Here is a 12,433-nt window from a genome sequence, read left to right as displayed (position 1 = left end):
ATGGACTCTGGAGGACCTTCCCGCCTATGTCTCATGAAACTGATTCATTCAACTCCAAAGCCAAGTACAATCTCAACTTGTGTTGTGGTCTTCAGGATGTTCTCTGCTTTACTCAGCTCGTAAAAGCAGACACAAGAAGATTCCCATACTTGAGTCCAACTCTGCCCGCCTGGGTGAAAACCAGGAATACTAAACGCTAGACCGTATGGAACACTGAAGAGTAATGTATGGAAGGTGTGGGTCTAGTACATGTCCAGATCTGCTCTCGTTCAAGGTTGCCTTTTTTGAACAGAGAAACGTTTGCCCTGGCTAGTGTCATGACCAGCGGATGGAAGATGGTACCATTCATTTGGCCTATAAATTGGCATTTCCGACTCATAACTTTGCCTTGATATTTTGAATTCTTTGGAAAGTCCCGATGAAATGCAAATAGCAGAGACTAATTCAAAAGTCACCAGATAATGGGCGCCCCTGATCAAATCCCAAGGAAAAGATTAGACATGAATTCAAACGACTCTCTCCACATCCTAAGCACCAAACCTTGTACCCGTTCTACCCTAAAGGATTCCAAAGAAAAGCGTGCGATCAATAGCCAGCCGTACACTGAAAAGGCTTGCCGTGACCCGGATTCGAACCGGGGTTGCTGCGGCCACAACGCAGAGTACTAACCACTATACGATCACGGCTCCTCACCCGTCACAAACTGTAGCGATCAAACGGCGTGTGGCCATTTCTACATCAGAGGACAAGTATCCATATGTTGCGGAAGAGCATTGTCTATATAATAATCAAAGCCCACGCTCTTATGGTCCAGTTTATCGTCTTTGTGGAAGAGTTGCACAGATGAGTGAAATGCAGGATCGGATACGTGTTGTCATGTTTCTGGCTTGTGTGATTAACTCTGCAAGGACCAGCATGAAGAACCAACACAGAGCTTGTGAAAGCAGAGAACGGAGCTTGCACACTTTGTTAAAAATGCAAGCAAGACCAGAGCTTAAGGGCATGCATCTGATTTTAAAAGAGCAACCTGCCCCGTGTGAGGATCGAACTCACGACCTTCAGATTATGAGACAGACGCGCTACCTACTGCGCTAACGAGGCACTCATCCCAGACGGGCAAAAAAATATCACTGCCTCATACAATTGCAGCCATCTCTACACTTTTGCGAGAACAGCTGGAAAGGAGTGTTTGGCTACTCGGCTAAGACAACAAAACCACCCACAGGTTAACTCAGCTTTGTCTGAATATGCACCGTTAAACGTTTCTTACTAGAAATACTGCTGAAAGAAAAGTGCAAAATTCACAACTTTGCGCAAATACAATGGAGCACTCATGTTTTCGGCTGTGTGAAAATCTAGGCAGCTTTACCCATGCTTGAACCTCTAGGGAGCCAATGAAAATCAAACAAGTTCCCAAATGGCAAAAAGTAATGAATGAAAAGGTTGCCGAGCCAGCCAGGAGTCGAACCTAGAATCTTCTGATCCGTAGTCAGACGCGTTATCCATTGCGCCACTGGCCCACTGCCACAGGAAGAGGGATGGACTCTGGAGGACCTTCCCGCCTATGTCTCATGAAACTGATTCATTCAACTCCAAAGCCAAGTACAATCTCAACTTGTGTTGTGGTCTTCAGGATGTTCTCTGCTTTACTCAGCTCGTAAAAGCAGACACAAGAAGATTCCCATACTTGAGTCCAACTCTGCCCGCCTGGGTGAAAACCAGGAATACTAAACGCTAGACCGTATGGAACACTGAAGAGTAATGTATGGAAGGTGTGGGTCTAGTACATGTCCAGATCTGCTCTCGTTCAAGGTTGCCTTTTTTGAACAGAGAAACGTTTGCCCTGGCTAGTGTCATGACCAGCGGATGGAAGATGGTACCATTCATTTGGCCTATAAATTGGCATTTCCGACTCATAACTTTGCCTTGATATTTTGAATTCTTTGGAAAGTCCCGATGAAATGCAAATAGCAGAGACTAATTCAAAAGTCACCAGATAATGGGCGCCCCTGATCAAATCCCAAGGAAAAGATTAGACATGAATTCAAACGACTCTCTCCACATCCTAAGCACCAAACCTTGTACCCGTTCTACCCTAAAGGATTCCAAAGAAAAGCGTGCGATCAATAGCCAGCCGTACACTGAAAAGGCTTGCCGTGACCCGGATTCGAACCGGGGTTGCTGCGGCCACAACGCAGAGTACTAACCACTATACGATCACGGCTCCTCACCCGTCACAGACTGTAGCAATCAAACGGCATGTGGCCATTTCTACATCAGAGGACAAGTATCCATATGTTGCGAAAGAGCATTGTCTATATAATAATTAAAGCCCACGCTCTTATGGTCCAGTTTATTGTCTTTGTGGAAGAGTTGCACAGATGAGTGAAATGCAGGATCGGATACGTGTTGTCATGTTTCTGGCTTGTGTGATTAACTCTGCAAGGACCAGCATGAAGAACCAACACAGAGCTTGTGAAGGCAGAGAACGGAGCTTGCACACTTTGTTAAAAATGCAAGCAAGACCAGAGCTTAAGGGCATGCATCTGATTTTAAAAGAGCAACCTGGCCCGTGTGAGGATCTAACTCACGACCTTCAGATTATGAGACTGACGCGCTACCTACTGCGCTAACGAGGCGCTCACCCAAGATGGGCAAAAAAATATCACTGCCTCATACAATTGCAGCCATCTCTACACTTTTGCGAGAACAGCTGGAAAGGAGTGTTTGGCTACTCGGCTAAGACAACAAAACCACCCACAGGTTAACTCAGCTTTGTCTGAATATGCACCGTTAAACGTTTCTTACTAGAAATACTGCTGAAAGAAAAGTGCAAAATTCACAACTTTGCGCAAATACAATGGAGCACTCATGTTTTCGGCTGTGTGAAAATCTAGGCAGCTTTACCCATGCTTGAACCTCTAGGGAGCCAATGAAAATCAAACAAGTTCCCAAATGGCAAAAAGTAATGAATGAAAAGGTTGCCGAGCCAGCCAGGAGTCGAACCTAGAATCTTCTGATCCGTAGTCAGACGCGTTATCCATTGCGCCACTGGCCCACTGCCGCAGGAAGAGGGATGGACTCTGGAGGACCTTCCCGCCTATGTCTCATGAAACTGATTCATTCAACTCCAAAGCCAAGTACAATCTCAACTTGTGTTGTGGTCTTCAGGATGTTCTCTGCTTTACTCAGCTCGTAAAAGCAGACACAAGAAGATTCCCATACTTGAGTCCAACTCTGCCCGCCTGGGTGAAAACCAGGAATACTAAACGCTAGACCGTATGGAACACTGAAGAGTAATGTATGGAAGGTGTGGGTCTAGTACATGTCCAGATCTGCTCTCGTTCAAGGTTGCCTTTTTTGAACAGAGAAACGTTTGCCCTGGCTAGTGTCATGACCAGCGGATGGAAGATGGTACCATTCATTTGGCCTATAAATTGGCATTTCCGACTCATAACTTTGCCTTGATATTTTGAATTCTTTGGAAAGTCCCGATGAAATGCAAATAGCAGAGACTAATTCAAAAGTCACCAGATAATGGGCGCCCCTGATCAAATCCCAAGGAAAAGATTAGACATGAATTCAAACGACTCTCTCCACATCCTAAGCACCAAACCTTGTACCCGTTCTACCCTAAAGGATTCCAAAGAAAAGCGTGCGATCAATAGCCAGCCGTACACTGAAAAGGCTTGCCGTGACCCGGATTCGAACCGGGGTTGCTGCGGCCACAACGCAGAGTACTAACCACTATACGATCACGGCTCCTCACCCGTCACAGACTGTAGCAATCAAACGGCATGTGGCCATTTCTACATCAGAGGACAAGTATCCATATGTTGCGGAAGAGTATTGTCTATATAATAATCAAAGCCCACGCTCTTATGGTCCAGTTTATCGTCTTTGTGGAAGAGTTGCACAGATGAGTGAAATGCAGGATCGGATACGTGTTGTCATGTTTCTGGCTTGTGTGATTAACTCTGCAAGGACCAGCATGAAGAACCAACACAGAGCTTGTGAAGGCAGAGAACGGAGCTTGCACACTTTGTTAAAAATGCAAGCAAGACCAGAGCTTAAGGGCATGCATCTGATTTTAAAAGAGCAACCTGCCTCGTGTGAGGATCGAACTCACGACCTTCAGATTATGAGACTGACGCGCTACCTACTGCGCTAACGAGGCACTCATCCCAGACGGGCAAAAAAATATCACTGCCTCATACAATTGCAGCCATCTCTACACTTTTGCGAGAACAGCTGGAAAGGAGTGTTTGGCTACTCGGCTAAGACAACAAAACCACCCACAGGTTAACTCAGCTTTGTCTGAATATGCACCGTTAAACGTTTCTTACTAGAAATACTGCTGAAAGAAAAGTGCAAAATTCACAACTTTGCGCAAATACAATGGAGCACTCATGTTTTCGGCTGTGTGAAAATCTAGGCAGCTTTACCCATGCTTGAACCTCTAGGGAGCCAATGAAAATCAAACAAGTTCCCAAATGGCAAAAAGTAATGAATGAAAAGGTTGCCGAGCCAGCCAGGAGTCGAACCTAGAATCTTCTGATCCGTAGTCAGACGCGTTATCCATTGCGCCACTGGCCCACTGCCGCAGGAAGAGGGATGGACTCTGGAGGACCTTCCCGCCTATGTCTCATGAAACTGATTCATTCAACTCCAAAGCCAAGTACAATCTCAACTTGTGTTGTGGTCTTCAGGATGTTCTCTGCTTTACTCAGCTCGTAAAAGCAGACACAAGAAGATTCCCATACTTGAGTCCAACTCTGCCCGCCTGGGTGAAAACCAGGAATACTAAACGCTAGACCGTATGGAACACTGAAGAGTAATGTATGGAAGGTGTGGGTCTAGTACATGTCCAGATCTGCTCTCGTTCAAGGTTGCCTTTTTTGAACAGAGAAACGTTTGCCCTGGCTAGTGTCATGACCAGCGGATGGAAGATGGTACCATTCATTTGGCCTATAAATTGGCATTTCCGACTCATAACTTTGCCTTGATATTTTGAATTCTTTGGAAAGTCCCGATGAAATGCAAATAGCAGAGACTAATTCAAAAGTCACCAGATAATGGGCGCCCCTGATCAAATCCCAAGGAAAAGATTAGACATGAATTCAAACGACTCTCTCCACATCCTAAGCACCAAACCTTGTACCCGTTCTACCCTAAAGGATTCCAAAGAAAAGCGTGCGATCAATAGCCAGCCGTACACTGAAAAGGCTTGCCGTGACCCGGATTCGAACCGGGGTTGCTGCGGCCACAACGCAGAGTACTAACCACTATACGATCACGGCTCCTCACCCGTCACAGACTGTAGCAATCAAACGGCATGTGGCCATTTCTACATCAGAGGACAAGTATCCATATGTTGCGGAAGAGTATTGTCTATATAATAATCAAAGCCCACGCTCTTATGGTCCAGTTTATTGTCTTTGTGGAAGAGTTGCACAGATGAGTGAAATGCAGGATCGGATACGTGTTGTCATGTTTCTGGCTTGTGTGATTAACTCTGCAAGGACCAGCATGAAGAACCAACACAGAGCTTGTGAAGGCAGAGAACGGAGCTTGCACACTTTGTTAAAAATGCAAGCAAGACCAGAGCTTAAGGGCATGCATCTGATTTTAAAAGAGCAACCTGGCCCGTGTGAGGATCTAACTCACGACCTTCAGATTATGAGACTGACGCGCTACCTACTGCGCTAACGAGGCACTCATCCCAGACGGGCAAAAAAATATCACTGCCTCATACAATTGCAGCCATCTCTACACTTTTGCGAGAACAGCTGGAAAGGAGTGTTTGGCTACTCGGCTAAGACAACAAAACCACCCACAGGTTAACTCAGCTTTGTCTGAATATGCACCGTTAAACGTTTCTTACTAGAAATACTGCTGAAAGAAAAGTGCAAAATTCACAACTTTGCGCAAATACAATGGAGCACTCATGTTTTCGGCTGTGTGAAAATCTAGGCAGCTTTACCCATGCTTGAACCTCTAGGGAGCCAATGAAAATCAAACAAGTTCCCAAATGGCAAAAAGTAATGAATGAAAAGGTTGCCGAGCCAGCCAGGAGTCGAACCTAGAATCTTCTGATCCATAGTCAGACGCGTTATCCATTGCGCCACTGGCCCACTGCCGCAGGAAGAGGGATGGACTCTGGAGGACCTTCCCGCCTATGTCTCATGAAACTGATTCATTCAACTCCAAAGCCAAGTACAATCTCAACTTGTGTTGTGGTCTTCAGGATGTTCTCTGCTTTACTCAGCTCGTAAAAGCAGACACAAGAAGATTCCCATACTTGAGTCCAACTCTGCCCGCCTGGGTGAAAACCAGGAATACTAAACGCTAGACCGTATGGAACACTGAAGAGTAATGTATGGAAGGTGTGGGTCTAGTACATGTCCAGATCTGCTCTCGTTCAAGGTTGCCTTTTTTGAACAGAGAAACGTTTGCCCTGGCTAGTGTCATGACCAGCGGATGGAAGATGGTACCATTCATTTGGCCTATAAATTGGCATTTCCGACTCATAACTTTGCCTTGATATTTTGAATTCTTTGGAAAGTCCCGATGAAATGCAAATAGCAGAGACTAATTCAAAAGTCACCAGATAATGGGCGCCCCTGATCAAATCCCAAGGAAAAGATTAGACATGAATTCAAACGACTCTCTCCACATCCTAAGCACCAAACCTTGTACCCGTTCTACCCTAAAGGATTCCAAAGAAAAGCGTGCGATCAATAGCCAGCCGTACACTGAAAAGGCTTGCCGTGACCCGGATTCGAACCGGGGTTGCTGCGGCCACAACGCAGAGTACTAACCACTATACGATCACGGCTCCTCACCCGTCACAGACTGTAGCAATCAAACGGCATGTGGCCATTTCTACATCAGAGGACAAGTATCCATATGTTGCGGAAGAGTATTGTCTATATAATAATCAAAGCCCACGCTCTTATGGTCCAGTTTATCGTCTTTGTGGAAGAGTTGCACAGATGAGTGAAATGCAGGATCGGATACGTGTTGTCATGTTTCTGGCTTGTGTGATTAACTCTGCAAGGACCAGCATGAAGAACCAACACAGAGCTTGTGAAGGCAGAGAACGGAGCTTGCACACTTTGTTAAAAATGCAAGCAAGACCAGAGCTTAAGGGCATGCATCTGATTTTAAAAGAGCAACCTGCCTCGTGTGAGGATCGAACTCACGACCTTCAGATTATGAGACTGACGCGCTACCTACTGCGCTAACGAGGCACTCATCCCAGATGGGCAAAAAAATATCACTGCCTCATACAATTGCAGCCATCTCTACACTTTTGCGAGAACAGCTGGAAAGGAGTGTTTGGCTACTCGGCTAAGACAACAAAACCACCCACAGGTTAACTCAGCTTTGTCTGAATATGCACCGTTAAACGTTTCTTACTAGAAATACTGCTGAAAGAAAAGTGCAAAATTCACAACTTTGCGCAAATACAATGGAGCACTCATGTTTTCGGCTGTGTGAAAATCTAGGCAGCTTTACCCATGCTTGAACCTCTAGGGAGCCAATGAAAATCAAACAAGTTCCCAAATGGCAAAAAGTAATGAATGAAAAGGTTGCCGAGCCAGCCAGGAGTCGAACCTAGAATCTTCTGATCCGTAGTCAGACGCGTTATCCATTGCGCCACTGGCCCACTGCCGCAGGAAGAGGGATGGACTCTGGAGGACCTTCCCGCCTATGTCTCATGAAACTGATTCATTCAACTCCAAAGCCAAGTACAATCTCAACTTGTGTTGTGGTCTTCAGGATGTTCTCTGCTTTACTCAGCTCGTAAAAGCAGACACAAGAAGATTCCCATACTTGAGTCCAACTCTGCCCGCCTGGGTGAAAACCAGGAATACTAAACGCTAGACCGTATGGAACACTGAAGAGTAATGTATGGAAGGTGTGGGTCTAGTACATGTCCAGATCTGCTCTCGTTCAAGGTTGCCTTTTTTGAACAGAGAAACGTTTGCCCTGGCTAGTGTCATGACCAGCGGATGGAAGATGGTACCATTCATTTGGCCTATAAATTGGCATTTCCGACTCATAACTTTGCCTTGATATTTTGAATTCTTTGGAAAGTCCCGATGAAATGCAAATAGCAGAGACTAATTCAAAAGTCACCAGATAATGGGCGCCCCTGATCAAATCCCAAGGAAAAGATTAGACATGAATTCAAACGACTCTCTCCACATCCTAAGCACCAAACCTTGTACCCGTTCTACCCTAAAGGATTCCAAAGAAAAGCGTGCGATCAATAGCCAGCCGTACACTGAAAAGGCTTGCCGTGACCCGGATTCGAACCGGGGTTGCTGCGGCCACAACGCAGAGTACTAACCACTATACGATCACGGCTCCTCACCCGTCACAGACTGTAGCAATCAAACGGCATGTGGCCATTTCTACATCAGAGGACAAGTATCCATATGTTGCGGAAGAGTATTGTCTATATAATAATCAAAGCCCACGCTCTTATGGTCCAGTTTATTGTCTTTGTGGAAGAGTTGCACAGATGAGTGAAATGCAGGATCGGATACGTGTTGTCATGTTTCTGGCTTGTGTGATTAACTCTGCAAGGACCAGCATGAAGAACCAACACAGAGCTTGTGAAGGCAGAGAACGGAGCTTGCACACTTTGTTAAAAATGCAAGCAAGACCAGAGCTTAAGGGCATGCATCTGATTTTAAAAGAGCAACCTGGCCCGTGTGAGGATCTAACTCACGACCTTCAGATTATGAGACTGACGCGCTACCTACTGCGCTAACGAGGCACTCATCCCAGACGGGCAAAAAAATATCACTGCCTCATACAATTGCAGCCATCTCTACACTTTTGCGAGAACAGCTGGAAAGGAGTGTTTGGCTACTCGGCTAAGACAACAAAACCACCCACAGGTTAACTCAGCTTTGTCTGAATATGCACCGTTAAACGTTTCTTACTAGAAATACTGCTGAAAGAAAAGTGCAAAATTCACAACTTTGCGCAAATACAATGGAGCACTCATGTTTTCGGCTGTGTGAAAATCTAGGCAGCTTTACCCATGCTTGAACCTCTAGGGAGCCAATGAAAATCAAACAAGTTCCCAAATGGCAAAAAGTAATGAATGAAAAGGTTGCCGAGCCAGCCAGGAGTCGAACCTAGAATCTTCTGATCCGTAGTCACACGCGTTATCCATTGCGCCACTGGCCCACTGCCGCAGGAAGAGGGATGGACTCTGGAGGACCTTCCCGCCTATGTCTCATGAAACTGATTCATTCAACTCCAAAGCCAAGTACAATCTCAACTTGTGTTGTGGTCTTCAGGATGTTCTCTGCTTTACTCAGCTCGTAAAAGCAGACACAAGAAGATTCCCATACTTGAGTCCAACTCTGCCCGCCTGGGTGAAAACCAGGAATACTAAACGCTAGACCGTATGGAACACTGAAGAGTAATGTATTGAAGGTGTGGGTCTAGTACATGTCCAGATCTGCTCTCGTTCAAGGTTGCCTTTTTTGAACAGAGAAACGTTTGCCCTGGCTAGTGTCATGACCAGCGGATGGAAGATGGTACCATTCATTTGGCCTATAAATTGGCATTTCCGACTCATAACTTTGCCTTGATATTTTGAATTCTTTGGAAAGTCCCGATGAAATGCAAATAGCAGAGACTAATTCAAAAGTCACCAGATAATGGGCGCCCCTGATCAAATCCCAAGGAAAAGATTAGACATGAATTCAAACGACTCTCTCCACATCCTAAGCACCAAACCTTGTACCCGTTCTACCCTAAAGGATTCCAAAGAAAAGCGTGCGATCAATAGCCAGCCGTACACTGAAAAGGCTTGCCGTGACCCGGATTCGAACCGGGGTTGCTGCGGCCACAACGCAGAGTACTAACCACTATACGATCACGGCTCCTCACCCGTCACAGACTGTAGCAATCAAACGGCATGTGGCCATTTCTACATCAGAGGACAAGTATCCATATGTTGCGGAAGAGTATTGTCTATATAATAATCAAAGCCCACGCTCTTATGGTCCAGTTTATTGTCTTTGTGGAAGAGTTGCACAGATGAGTGAAATGCAGGATCGGATACGTGTTGTCATGTTTCTGGCTTGTGTGATTAACTCTGCAAGGACCAGCATGAAGAACCAACACAGAGCTTGTGAAGGCAGAGAACGGAGCTTGCACACTTTGTTAAAAATGCAAGCAAGACCAGAGCTTAAGGGCATGCATCTGATTTTAAAAGAGCAACCTGGCCCGTGTGAGGATCTAACTCACGACCTTCAGATTATGAGACTGACGCGCTACCTACTGCGCTAACGAGGCACTCATCCCAGACGGGCAAAAAAATATCACTGCCTCATACAATTGCAGCCATCTCTACACTTTTGCGAGAACAGCTGGAAAGGAGTGTTTGGCTACTCGGCTAAGACAACAAAACCACCCACAGGTTAACTCAGCTTTGTCTGAATATGCACCGTTAAACGTTTCTTACTAGAAATACTGCTGAAAGAAAAGTGCAAAATTCACAACTTTGCGCAAATACAATGGAGCACTCATGTTTTCGGCTGTGTGAAAATCTAGGCAGCTTTACCCATGCTTGAACCTCTAGGGAGCCAATGAAAATCAAACAAGTTACCAAATGGCAAAAAGTAATGAATGAAAAGGTTGCCGAGCCAGCCAGGAGTCGAACCTAGAATCTTCTGATCCGTAGTCAGACGCGTTATCCATTGCGCCACTGGCCCACTGCCGCAGGAAGAGGGATGGACTCTGGAGGACCTTCCCGCCTATGTCTCATGAAACTGATTCATTCAACTCCAAAGCCAAGTACAATCTCAACTTGTGTTGTGGTCTTCAGGATGTTCTCTGCTTTACTCAGCTCGTAAAAGCAGACACAAGAAGATTCCCATACTTGGAGTCCAACTCTGCCCGCCTGGGTGAAAACCAGGAATACTAAACGCTAGACCGTATGGAACACTGAAGAGTAATGTATGGAAGGTGTGGGTCTAGTACATGTCCAGATCTGCTCTCGTTCAAGGTTGCCTTTTTTGAACAGAGAAACGTTTGCCCTGGCTAGTGTCATGACCAGCGGATGGAAGATGGTACCATTCATTTGGCCTATAAATTGGCATTTCCGACTCATAACTTTGCCTTGATATTTTGAATTCTTTGGAAAGTCCCGATGAAATGCAAATAGCAGAGACTAATTCAAAAGTCACCAGATAATGGGCGCCCCTGATCAAATCCCAAGGAAAAGATTAGACATGAATTCAAACGACTCTCTCCACATCCTAAGCACCAAACCTTGTACCCGTTCTACCCTAAAGGATTCCAAAGAAAAGCGTGCGATCAATAGCCAGCCGTACACTGAAAAGGCTTGCCGTGACCCGGATTCGAACCGGGGTTGCTGCGGCCACAACGCAGAGTACTAACCACTATACGATCACGGCTCCTCACCCGTCACAGACTGTAGCAATCAAACGGCATGTGGCCATTTCTACATCAGAGGACAAGTATCCATATGTTGCGGAAGAGTATTGTCTATATAATAATCAAAGCCCACGCTCTTATGGTCCAGTTTATTGTCTTTGTGGAAGAGTTGCACAGATGAGTGAAATGCAGGATCGGATACGTGTTGTCATGTTTCTGGCTTGTGTGATTAACTCTGCAAGGACCAGCATGAAGAACCAACACAGAGCTTGTGAAGGCAGAGAACGGAGCTTGCACACTTTGTTAAAAATGCAAGCAAGACCAGAGCTTAAGGGCATGCATCTGATTTTAAAAGAGCAACCTGCCCCGTGTGAGGATCGAACTCACGACCTTCAGATTATGAGACTGACGCGCTACCTACTGCGCTAACGAGGCACTCATCCCAGACGGGCAAAAAAATATCACTGCCTCATACAATTGCAGCCATCTCTACACTTTTGCGAGAACAGCTGGAAAGGAGTGTTTGGCTACTCGGCTAAGACAACAAAACCACCCACAGGTTAACTCAGCTTTGTCTGAATATGCACCGTTAAACGTTTCTTACTAGAAATACTGCTGAAAGAAAAGTGCAAAATTCACAACTTTGCGCAAATACAATGGAGCACTCATGTTTTCGGCTGTGTGAAAATCTAGGCAGCTTTACCCATGCTTGAACCTCTAGGGAGCCAATGAAAATCAAACAAGTTCCCAAATGGCAAAAAGTAATGAATGAAAAGGTTGCCGAGCCAGCCAGGAGTCGAACCTAGAATCTTCTGATCCGTAGTCAGACGCGTTATCCATTGCGCCACTGGCCCACTGCCGCAGGAAGAGGGATGGACTCTGGAGGACCTTCCCGCCTATGTCTCATGAAACTGATTCATTCAACTCCAAAGCCAAGTACAATCTCAACTTGTGTTGTGGTCTTCAGGATGTTCTCTGCTTTACTCAGCTCGTAAAAGCA

General features: G+C 45.7%; 23 non-coding genes across 23 annotated transcripts; all 23 read right to left on the bottom strand.

Moving 5' to 3' along the window:
* Positions 1-614: 614 nt before the first annotated feature.
* Positions 615-686, bottom strand: trnah-gug (transfer RNA histidin (anticodon GUG)). The gene has a single exon. It is a non-coding gene; the product is annotated as a tRNA-His (tRNA).
* A 342-nt stretch (positions 687-1,028) lies between these two features.
* Positions 1,029-1,101, bottom strand: trnam-cau (transfer RNA methionine (anticodon CAU)). Its single transcript has one exon. It is a non-coding gene; the product is annotated as a tRNA-Met (tRNA).
* A 346-nt stretch (positions 1,102-1,447) lies between these two features.
* On the bottom strand, positions 1,448-1,520 carry trnar-acg (transfer RNA arginine (anticodon ACG)). Its single transcript has one exon. It is a non-coding gene; the product is annotated as a tRNA-Arg (tRNA).
* A 632-nt stretch (positions 1,521-2,152) lies between these two features.
* trnah-gug (transfer RNA histidin (anticodon GUG)) lies at positions 2,153-2,224 on the bottom strand. Its single transcript has one exon. It is a non-coding gene; the product is annotated as a tRNA-His (tRNA).
* A 342-nt stretch (positions 2,225-2,566) lies between these two features.
* Positions 2,567-2,639, bottom strand: trnam-cau (transfer RNA methionine (anticodon CAU)). The gene has a single exon. It is a non-coding gene; the product is annotated as a tRNA-Met (tRNA).
* A 346-nt stretch (positions 2,640-2,985) lies between these two features.
* On the bottom strand, positions 2,986-3,058 carry trnar-acg (transfer RNA arginine (anticodon ACG)). The gene has a single exon. It is a non-coding gene; the product is annotated as a tRNA-Arg (tRNA).
* Positions 3,059-3,690: 632 nt separating this feature from the next.
* trnah-gug (transfer RNA histidin (anticodon GUG)) lies at positions 3,691-3,762 on the bottom strand. Its single transcript has one exon. It is a non-coding gene; the product is annotated as a tRNA-His (tRNA).
* A 342-nt stretch (positions 3,763-4,104) lies between these two features.
* trnam-cau (transfer RNA methionine (anticodon CAU)) lies at positions 4,105-4,177 on the bottom strand. The gene has a single exon. It is a non-coding gene; the product is annotated as a tRNA-Met (tRNA).
* A 346-nt stretch (positions 4,178-4,523) lies between these two features.
* Positions 4,524-4,596, bottom strand: trnar-acg (transfer RNA arginine (anticodon ACG)). The gene has a single exon. It is a non-coding gene; the product is annotated as a tRNA-Arg (tRNA).
* A 632-nt stretch (positions 4,597-5,228) lies between these two features.
* Positions 5,229-5,300, bottom strand: trnah-gug (transfer RNA histidin (anticodon GUG)). Its single transcript has one exon. It is a non-coding gene; the product is annotated as a tRNA-His (tRNA).
* Positions 5,301-5,642: 342 nt separating this feature from the next.
* trnam-cau (transfer RNA methionine (anticodon CAU)) lies at positions 5,643-5,715 on the bottom strand. Its single transcript has one exon. It is a non-coding gene; the product is annotated as a tRNA-Met (tRNA).
* Positions 5,716-6,061: 346 nt separating this feature from the next.
* trnah-aug (transfer RNA histidin (anticodon AUG)) lies at positions 6,062-6,134 on the bottom strand. Its single transcript has one exon. It is a non-coding gene; the product is annotated as a tRNA-His (tRNA).
* A 632-nt stretch (positions 6,135-6,766) lies between these two features.
* On the bottom strand, positions 6,767-6,838 carry trnah-gug (transfer RNA histidin (anticodon GUG)). Its single transcript has one exon. It is a non-coding gene; the product is annotated as a tRNA-His (tRNA).
* A 342-nt stretch (positions 6,839-7,180) lies between these two features.
* trnam-cau (transfer RNA methionine (anticodon CAU)) lies at positions 7,181-7,253 on the bottom strand. The gene has a single exon. It is a non-coding gene; the product is annotated as a tRNA-Met (tRNA).
* Positions 7,254-7,599: 346 nt separating this feature from the next.
* Positions 7,600-7,672, bottom strand: trnar-acg (transfer RNA arginine (anticodon ACG)). Its single transcript has one exon. It is a non-coding gene; the product is annotated as a tRNA-Arg (tRNA).
* A 632-nt stretch (positions 7,673-8,304) lies between these two features.
* On the bottom strand, positions 8,305-8,376 carry trnah-gug (transfer RNA histidin (anticodon GUG)). Its single transcript has one exon. It is a non-coding gene; the product is annotated as a tRNA-His (tRNA).
* Positions 8,377-8,718: 342 nt separating this feature from the next.
* Positions 8,719-8,791, bottom strand: trnam-cau (transfer RNA methionine (anticodon CAU)). The gene has a single exon. It is a non-coding gene; the product is annotated as a tRNA-Met (tRNA).
* Positions 8,792-9,842: 1,051 nt separating this feature from the next.
* Positions 9,843-9,914, bottom strand: trnah-gug (transfer RNA histidin (anticodon GUG)). Its single transcript has one exon. It is a non-coding gene; the product is annotated as a tRNA-His (tRNA).
* Positions 9,915-10,256: 342 nt separating this feature from the next.
* trnam-cau (transfer RNA methionine (anticodon CAU)) lies at positions 10,257-10,329 on the bottom strand. Its single transcript has one exon. It is a non-coding gene; the product is annotated as a tRNA-Met (tRNA).
* Positions 10,330-10,675: 346 nt separating this feature from the next.
* trnar-acg (transfer RNA arginine (anticodon ACG)) lies at positions 10,676-10,748 on the bottom strand. The gene has a single exon. It is a non-coding gene; the product is annotated as a tRNA-Arg (tRNA).
* Positions 10,749-11,381: 633 nt separating this feature from the next.
* On the bottom strand, positions 11,382-11,453 carry trnah-gug (transfer RNA histidin (anticodon GUG)). The gene has a single exon. It is a non-coding gene; the product is annotated as a tRNA-His (tRNA).
* Positions 11,454-11,795: 342 nt separating this feature from the next.
* On the bottom strand, positions 11,796-11,868 carry trnam-cau (transfer RNA methionine (anticodon CAU)). The gene has a single exon. It is a non-coding gene; the product is annotated as a tRNA-Met (tRNA).
* Positions 11,869-12,214: 346 nt separating this feature from the next.
* Positions 12,215-12,287, bottom strand: trnar-acg (transfer RNA arginine (anticodon ACG)). Its single transcript has one exon. It is a non-coding gene; the product is annotated as a tRNA-Arg (tRNA).
* Between the last annotated feature and the right edge of the window lie 146 nt (positions 12,288-12,433).

The sequence above is a fragment of the Salminus brasiliensis genome, chromosome 9 (assembly GCF_030463535.1).
Source record: "Salminus brasiliensis chromosome 9, fSalBra1.hap2, whole genome shotgun sequence".
NCBI lineage: Eukaryota > Metazoa > Chordata > Actinopteri > Characiformes > Bryconidae > Salminus > Salminus brasiliensis.
This window is presented reverse-complemented; position numbering and strand designations above follow the sequence as displayed.